This window comes from Delphinapterus leucas, chromosome 19 (assembly GCF_059928025.1).
Source record: "Delphinapterus leucas isolate spDelLeu-1000000601 "Yukka" chromosome 19, BTC_Dleu_Yukka2, whole genome shotgun sequence".
Lineage (NCBI taxonomy): Eukaryota > Metazoa > Chordata > Mammalia > Artiodactyla > Monodontidae > Delphinapterus > Delphinapterus leucas.
The window spans coordinates 7,050,092-7,059,113 of record NC_143147.1 but is presented as its reverse complement, the minus strand read 5'-3'; the positions used below and the strand labels follow the sequence as shown (position 1 = coordinate 7,059,113).

Below are 9,022 nucleotides of genomic sequence, written 5' to 3'. Positions count from 1 at the left end.
ACAGCCTCAGTCTTAACCTGTCCTGTTAACCCTTTTCGTCACTTTCATTCCTCCCTTTTTCTGGAAGTTACCTTGTTTCCCTTATTGGATTTATTGTAAGTCTTTTGACTCTCGATTGCTAACTCCAGTTGCAAAATTATAGTTAAAAATTATTATGCATCTGGCGTGCTGGAGAGCACCGGGCATCTGCTGCCTGTGAGCGGCGTGTGGCTGGTCCTTCTGCCCTGGTCCCGTGGCTGGGTTTTCCAACCCCTTTGTATGGGAGGAGTTAGCCTGTAACCGCAGACATTCAGAATGTCCCCAAACTGCAGAAGCCAACAGGTCCCAAGCTGAATCCTGGAAGCAGCGTCGAGAGAGGGACCAGCAGCCTCTGTCCCACTGTCCGTCCTCTCCTTACCACGTCTTTGAGAACGTGGTCTGGTGAGCGCTGCACATTTCCTGCCGATCTTCGGCTCAGCCACACGGTGTGACCCTAAGAGCCATCAGAAGATCCCCCTGCCCGTCCAAATGCTCTGTGCCAGGACCTGCCAGGGGAGAAGGAAGGCCCCGGGCCCGGCCACAGAGGAAAGGACTGGGGGTCCCGGCTTGTCCCCAAGATGCCCTGGTCTTCCAGACGAGGAAGCAGGGGCCTGGGGAGGCTGAAGGAGTCGCCTGTTGGTCAAGGAACTGGGGTCGGCATGCGATGCTGACACGAGGAAGAAATCAGGAAGCGGAAGGGACAGATAGCTCAGGGATAACGGGGTTTCCGGCCTACGCATGCTTCCTCCCCAGAATGTTTACTGGATTTAAATCCGCAGGAAGTGTTGTCGCAAGAATTCAGGGCTGGTGGTGAGGAGAGGGCTGAGTGCAGCCCCAGAGCAGAAGGGGAGGGGGTGTCATGCCTCTGGGAGCATCGCTGGTTTGCGTGAGTCGTGATTTTTCAGGTGGCCTTAGTGACAGTTGACAAGGGGGGTGTCTTCTGTCACGGCCTGACCAAGGGCTACTGTGGCTGCAGGGAGAGAAGACAGCGTGGAAGACCGTCCCCAACCAGGGGTACCCAGGAGCTCCCTGTCCATTTTTGAAAAGTCCTTGGCAGCCAGGCTTACAGAAAAGCCAGCCGCAGACTGAGGGCTCCCGGGGACAGCACTGCCCTCCAGCCCCGCCCCGGACTGCCAGCTGGTGTCCTGGGTGAGAGCTGGGTTTTCTTGTAGTGAGAATCAGTGAGGAAGGAACAAAGGTGCAAAGTTAACCTGAAGCAGTGACAGGAACCCCTCGTCATGTGACCTCAGGCTGCAGGGGGGCCCCCTGAGGGACAGGCTTGAGGAAGAGGCTCCAACCCCACATCTGCCAAGTACCAGCTCCGTGACCTCGGACGAGTGATTCCCCCACCTGTATTCGGGCATCTCAGTAGTACCCACCCTTGCCCACCTGGGCATCCGGGGGTAAGAGACCATCCCGTCCAGGGTCAGGCACAGCACCCGGGTCTCGGGGTCCCAGGGAACGGAGTTAAAGGACGATTCCTGCCCGTCCCTGCAGGTGGTTTCCTGTTCTTTCTTCTTCTGTCTGCAGTTACACATCTTGGGAGCCGCCCACACACAGTGCCCAGTTAGCCAGCGGCGCAGGAAAAGCAAGTCAGACATCAGAGCAAAGAGAATCGCGCTACTGCGTCTTCCCTCCTGTGCGTTCGGCGTTTCAGCTCTTGTTTTGGTGTTACGTGCAGCCAGGCTCATGATCTCATCGCGTGATGCTGCTCTGGGGACGGGAGTTTAGGGGTCAGCACTGATGGAGCCCGGCCCCAGGCACACGAGGAGCGAGGGTAGTGAGGACGAGGGTTTGACTCCGGAAGCGAGTCGTCTTGCAGGTGTGGGGGGGAGTGAGAACATTACCCGAGGGACAAGGCTGGCGTTGGCCAAGAATTGATTTCCCCAGAGGAGATACTTGCTGACCCCCTGTACACGCGTTTTACAGGCAGATCCACTGCATCTGGTCTGAATGACGTAGGTCCTGCTAGGGGGGGTGGGAGGGGGTGGGAGGATACACTGTCTTCAGATGGCCTTGGCAGGAAGATGGGAGAGAAGTGGCGAGGCTGACCTCCACGCGCCCAGTTCCTGGAGAGCTTGGTCGGGGTGGGCGTGGGCGGGTGAGCACGTGGGGGAGGGAGACTGAAACCACCTATTGTGCAATGTGGACATTTCTTGCAAGACAATTTTTGGGCTCAAACATCATCCATTGCCTACATGTGCTCTCCTGGCCTCCACTCCAGCCCTGGGGGTGAAGGGACTGAGCTGAACGAGTCCCCATCCTCTCATTCCCCTTGGCCTGTGACTGGTCTAGAGGCAGCCGTGAGACTGTGCGGCCATTGATATATCAGCAGAAGTCTGTTGGTGGAGCTTCCAGGAAAACTTGCATTCTTCTGTGAAAAAGGGATAAATAAATGTGGCCGGGGCTGCTAGTTCCTCCCTTCTTTCTTCTTGGGATGTAGATGTAATGCCTGGAGATGCATAGCCATGTTGAGGTCATGAGGCTACAATGTGCAAAAGTGGCAGATATCGAGCTCCGGTCTCTGACAGCATCATTGCACAGCTGCACAGGCCAACCTCCAGGCTTATTAGGTGGGAAAAAGAGGTCATCTCTTACTAGCCCCTAATTCCATCCTAAATAACAATTTCCTTAAGTTTTTTTTTAAATTCTAAAAATAATATCATTTTAAAGTCTATTAACAAAAAAATATTCAGTGAAGGAGTTTTGGGAAAGTGCAAAAAAAAAAAACACAGAAGAAAATAAAAACTTTCTTCAAACACCTAGACATCCATGTTTAACATCTTGTTGTCTGTCTTCTCCTACATTTTAAATGTATATGTGTTTTTAAAACAAGCTTGGGATCATGTGTTTTTAAGGATCTATTTATTTATTTATTTTATTTACTTTTGGCTGCATCAGGGTCTTAGTTGCGACATGTAGGATTTTCATTGAGGCACGCGGGATCTTCTCTCTAGTTGTTCTCTCTAGTTGTGGCGTGCGGGTTTTCTCTTCTCTAGTTGTGGCACGCAGGCTGGGCGGGTGGGCTCTGGAGTTGTGGTGTGTGGGCTCCAGGGTGCGTGGGCTCTGTAGTTTGTGGCACGCAGGCACTCTAGTTGAGGCGCATGGGCTCAGTAGTTGTGGCACGTGGACTTTAGTTGCCCCACAGCATGTGGGATCTCAGTTCCCTGACCGGGAATCGAACCCGCATCCCCTGTATTGCAAGGCGGACTCTTTACCACTGGACCACCAGGGAAGTCCCGATCACGTTGTTTTGTAAACTGGTTTTTTCCTTTTAACAACTTGCCGTGAATGGCTTCCCATATAAGCTAATATTCACTTACAACATGGTTTTCAATAAAAGGATGCATGCAAAAAACAAACAAACAACTAAACAAAACCACCCTAAACTAAACCAAAGAGAAAAAACAGCAAATTCCTGCAAAAGGCCAATAATAGCCAAAATTCTTTGAGGGATCAGGCACCCTGAGAAGCCTGCAGGATTTTGGGAATTACAGTGATGGCCGGGAACCTTTGGGGACCATTTTTACTGAAATGAAGCAATTTTCACTTCCTCTGGGATTCCTGTTTCTTAAGCTGTCTTGGAATCTCATTTCAGCCTCTTAAACACTTTAAAAAGGAAAATGGTTTATTATTGGTTCCCTCTCACCTCTTTCTGCCAAAGCGCCAAGACACTAGATCTTAAAAGTGACATATATCTGTACACACACCCACGGGTACAATGGGCTGTGCGCCCGGGTCTCCATCAGAGCCATTCTGCTCGACACTTGAGAGCCAGCGCCCAGCAAGTGTGCTCTTTGACGGTGGCCTCTGCCTGATGGCTGGTGTTTCGACTGAGTTCTGAGCAGACCTGTCCTTGTTTTCATGCTCTTTCCTCCACGATTGCTTCATCAAAGTCTAAACAACCAGTAGGCAATGTAGCGTTACCTTAAAAAGTCACTGCAGAGTGATGCAGGCCCCCCTCTGCCCCCTGCCTGGCTACAACTACACCTGTGATGTCTTCACCTCGATAGGCACCCACGCAAAGCCCCAGGTTTCAAGCAACACACGGCCTCCCTCCGTGGGCTCAGCGAGACCTGGAAGGGCTTTGAAGGGCATCGTGTCACGCCTTCGTCCGATTTACAAAACAGAAATGTAAACTCAGCTCTACCAGGTGAGTTTATAATCTAAACACACACCCACACGAGAAAGAGAAGATTAGAAATTACGCTCAAGAGCAGGGGTTTTTTTCTTTCTGGAATTAGAAAACAAGTCATTGGGATTCCCGAATAGGCAACCAAGAGGTCAATTACCAGGGTAACCAGATAAAACTCTTAAGTTTTGAAATGTGAGAATGCTGTCCAGCAGGCAGACAGAGTTCATGTGAGCAGTGAGCAGACTGGCACATCGTTCAACGTGCTGTGATGAGCAGTTCCTGGGTGTCCAGGTGCTGGGACGCGGTGGGAAACACAACAAAGTCCCTGTGCTCCTGGAGCTCGGACGCCAGGCCAAAGCCACAGTCTACTTGGCTCCCACGATTAAAATCTATATGATGTGGTTTTTTTTTTGTTTTTTTTTTTGCTGTACGCGGGCCTCTCACTGCTGTGACCTCTCCCGTTGCGGAGCACAGGCTCCGGACGCGCAGGCTCACCGGCCATGGCTCACAGGCCCAGCCGCTCCGCGGCACGTGGGATCTTCCCGGACCGGGGCACGAACCCGTGTCCTCTGCATCGGCAGGCGGACTCTCAACCACCGCGCCACCAGGGAAGCCCTATATGATGTATTTTTAACTTTGAAGTATCACATACATCCAGAAAGGTGCATGAGACATGCAGTGTACAGCCTGGCCGATGTACGTAAAGCAGACACACCCGTGCACCCAGCACCTCGACTGAGAGACAGGGCTCGAGTGGCATCTCGGAAGCCGCTCTGTCGTGATCTCCCCGGGAGTGAGCACTCCTGACTTCTGACGCCATCATAGATTCGTCTCATCTGCTTTTGAACTTTCAATAAGTGAAATCCTAAAGCAGGTACTTTTCCCCTGGCTTCTTTGTTCAGCATTATGTTTGTGAGATGAACCCATATGGGGCGAGTAGGTGTAATTGTCATTGATGTAAAGTGAACTGTTATGTGAATACCCCTCTATTTGTCCATCCGCGGTGGCTGAGCAGTTAGGAAGTTCCGGGTCTGGGGCTGTTACGGGACTCGGTGTCCAGCTGCCCCCTGCGAGCACGGGCACTGGGACACAGCTGCGCCTGTGCTCGGCGCAGCAGGTGCTGCCAGGTAGCTTCCCAGTGGCTTATTCTGGCTTCCACTCACATGAGCGGCTCCGCATCCGCGCCAGCATGTAACACTGCCTGTGCTTTTCACATTGGCCACCTTGGAGGTGTGTCTCTGCATTGTCTTCCACAGCCTTTTACAAGACAGGCTGGGGAGAGGTAACAGGAGAAAGGTGTCATGGCAGGGTGTGATGTCCAAAAATGGCGGTCACCGTCTCCCCTGGGACCCCCTGAAAAATGCTGGGCAATCACTGTGCTAGCTATTGTCTGGTTCTTGACTCAGTGAGAATATGGTGCATGTTTTACTGTTAAGTGGGAGATTTGCTGTAGGTTTTCGGTAGAAACTGCGAGTTAAGGAAATTTCCATGTATTTTAAGTGACTAAGTTCTTAGTGATTTTCCTAATAAACTTCTTTCATTGATAAGTGTAACTTCAGTTTACTAGACAATCTTTTGACTAGAAGTTACCCAGATTCCATCGCTGGTGACTGGATCAAGAAAGACCAGTTTGCCCACGTAACCGAATTCTCCCTGAGGCTGGAATTCTCAAATTCTTGCTGAATTTGAGGAGCAGCTGGAAAGCCCAGCAGGGAAACCCTGCCGGGGGCATCGCCTCTGCTCACTCCTCGTGTAAAATCCTATCACGTAACTCAACTCACGTAACTCATCAGCGTCTTCATTTGTAAATGATGGAGCTGGACCAGGGTTCTGGCCATAAGATCCTTGGCTGTGAGTCTCTGAGGCTATAAAGGGGACAATAAACTGGAAGGTAATACGTATTCAAACCCCAACTAGTTATTCGGTGGTGGGATTGTGGGTGCTGTTTATTTTGAAAAGTTCTTGTGTGATTATATGGCCTTTTTCATAAAGGAGAGAGTGTGCCACGGGCCGCATGCTTTCACCACAAAAGGTACACATAACACCCTGTTCTGCTGGAGAAGAAAGAACCAGGAGAACTGGATTTAACAGTCAGTCTGGAGGGTGAGTGAGGGGTGAATATCCATGGCTGACCTTCTGAGGCCCAGCTGTGGGCCCTGTTTTTCCCTGTTTTGGGGGCTTAAGCAAACTGTCCTTTGACAGGAGAACAGGAGCCCCGTGAACTGGGCTGTTGCAGAGCTGTACCAAACTGATTGGGGAAGTCAGTTTCTGTCTGATTTACCGAAGTCTTTTTGACCCTGGTGCAGCCACCAGCGACCAGCCGTCAGCAAATGGCAGTCTGCCGCGCGGCATATGCAGGATCAGTTCCCTGACCAGGGATCGAACCCACGCCCCCGGCAGTGGAAGCTCGGAGCCCTAACCACTGGATCACCAGGGAAATCCCCCTGTCTGCGTTTCTTATGAGCCACGGCATACGGGATAGACTATGGGGCAGCAGAAAGTTATTCTGAAAACTTGGTCAAGAAACATTTGTTCCAATCCTCTAGCTGCCTGTCACTGCAAGGTCTTGGCCAAATGCTCACAGATCCTGAAGCTGGACAGACCGGGTTCAAATCCCAGGGGCACCACTTACCAGCTGTGTGACCTGGGTACATACATGACCTCTATTTCTTCCTGAGTAAACCTGGAATAATAACAAACATATCTAGCTCAGAGGGCTTGTATAGGTTAACTGAATTAATCCATGAAAAGAGCACAGTAAATGTTCAATAAGTTTAGCAGTGGTGATGGTGATGATGGTGATGGTGGTGGAGGTGGGGGTGTTATCACAATCGTGGTGACAATGAAAACGATGGTGGTGATGGTGATGGTGATGGTGATGGTGATGATGGTGATGGTGGTGATGGTGGTGATGGTGATGGTTGTGGTGATGGTGATGTTGGTGGTGATGGTGATGGTGGTGATGGTGGTGGTGATGGTGATGATGGTGATGATGGTGATGATGGTGGTGATGGTGATGTTGGTGGTGATGGTGGTGGTGATGGTGGTGTTGATGGTGATGGTGGTGGAGGTGGGGGTGTTATCACAATCGTGGTGACAATGAAAACGATGGTGATGATGGTGATGGTGATGGTGATGGTGATGATGGTGATGGTGGTGATGGTGGTGATGGTGATGGTTGTGGTGATGGTGATGTTGGTGGTGATGGTGATGGTGGTGATGGTGGTGGTGATGGTGATGATGGTGATGATGGTGATGATGGTGATGATGGTGGTGATGGTGATGTTGGTGGTGATGGTGGTGGTGATGGTGGTGTTGATGGTGATGGTGGTGATGGTGGTGATGGTGATGGTGATGATGGTGATGATGGTGGTGATGGTGGTGGTGGTGGTGATGGTGATGGTGGTGATGGTGGTGGTGATGGTGATGGTGGTGATGATGGTGGTGATGGTGATGATGGTGATGGTGATGGTGGTGATGATGGTGATGATGGTGATGGTGATGATGGTGATGATGGTGGTGATGGTGATGGTGGTGATGGTGGTGATGGTGGTGGGTGATGGTGATGGTGATGATGGTGATGGTGGTGGTGATGGTGACGGTGGTGATGGTGGTGGTGATGGTGATGGTGGTGATGACGGTGGTGATGGTGATGATGGTGATGGTGATGATGGTGATGATGGTGATGATGGTGATGGTGATGTTGGTGATGATGGTGGTGATGGTGATGGTGGTGATGGTGGTGGTGATGGTGATGGTGGTGATGATGGTGATGGTGATGGTGATGGTGGGGTGATGTTGGTGGTGATGGTGATGGTGGTGATGACGGTGGTGATGGTGATGATGGTGATGGTGGTGATGGTGATGGTGGTGGTGATGGTGATGGTGGTGATGGTGGTGGTGGTGATGGTGGTGATGGTGATGGTTGTGGTGATGGTGATGTTGGTGGTGATGGTGATGGTGGTGATGGTGGTGATGATGGTGATGGTGATGATGGTGGTGATGGTGGTGATGGTGATGGTGGTGGTGATGGTGATGGTGGTGATGGTGATGGTGATGATGGTGATGGTGGTGGTGATGGTGACGGTGGTGATGGTGGTGGTGATGGTGATGGTGGTGATGACGGTGGTGATGGTGATGATGGTGATGGTGATGATGGTGATGATGGTGATGATGGTGGTGATGGTGATGGTGGTGATGGTGATGGTGGTGATGGTGATGGTGATGATGGTGATGATGGTGGTGATGGTGATGGTGATGGTGGTGATGTTGGTGATGGTGATGGTGGTGATGACGGTGGTGATGGTGATGATGGTGATGATGGTGATGATGGTGGTGATGGTGATGTTGGTGGTGATGGTGGTGGTGATGGTGGTGGTGATGGTGATGGTGGTGATGGTGATGATGGTGATGATGGTGGTGATGGTGATGGTGATGGTGATGGTGATGGTGATGATGGTGATGATGATGATGATGGTGGTGATGGTGATGGTGGTGATGGTGGTGATGGTGATGGTGATGGTGGTGATGGTGATGGTGGTGATGGTGATGGTGGTGGTGATGGTGATGGTGGTGATGACGGTGGTGATGGTGATGATGGTGATGGTGATGATGGTGATGATGGTGATGATGGTGGTGATGGTGATGGTGGTGATGGTGGTGGTGATGGTGATGGTGGTGATGGTGATGGTGATGATGGTGATGATGGTGGTGATGGTGATGGTGATGGTGGTGATGTTGGTGATGGTGATGGTGGTGATGACGGTGGTGATGGTGATGATGGTGATGATGGTGATGATGGTGGTGATGGTGATGTTGGTGGTGATGGTGGTGGTGATGGTGGTGGTGATGGTGATGGTGGTGATGGTG

The 9,022-nt window shown here is 51.2% G+C and overlaps 1 pseudogene; it reads right to left on the bottom strand.

Moving 5' to 3' along the window:
- Window positions 1–219: 219 nt before the first annotated feature.
- LOC149744731 (uncharacterized) lies at window positions 220–4,192 on the bottom strand (annotated as a pseudogene).
- Window positions 4,193–9,022: the final 4,830 nt, after the last annotated feature.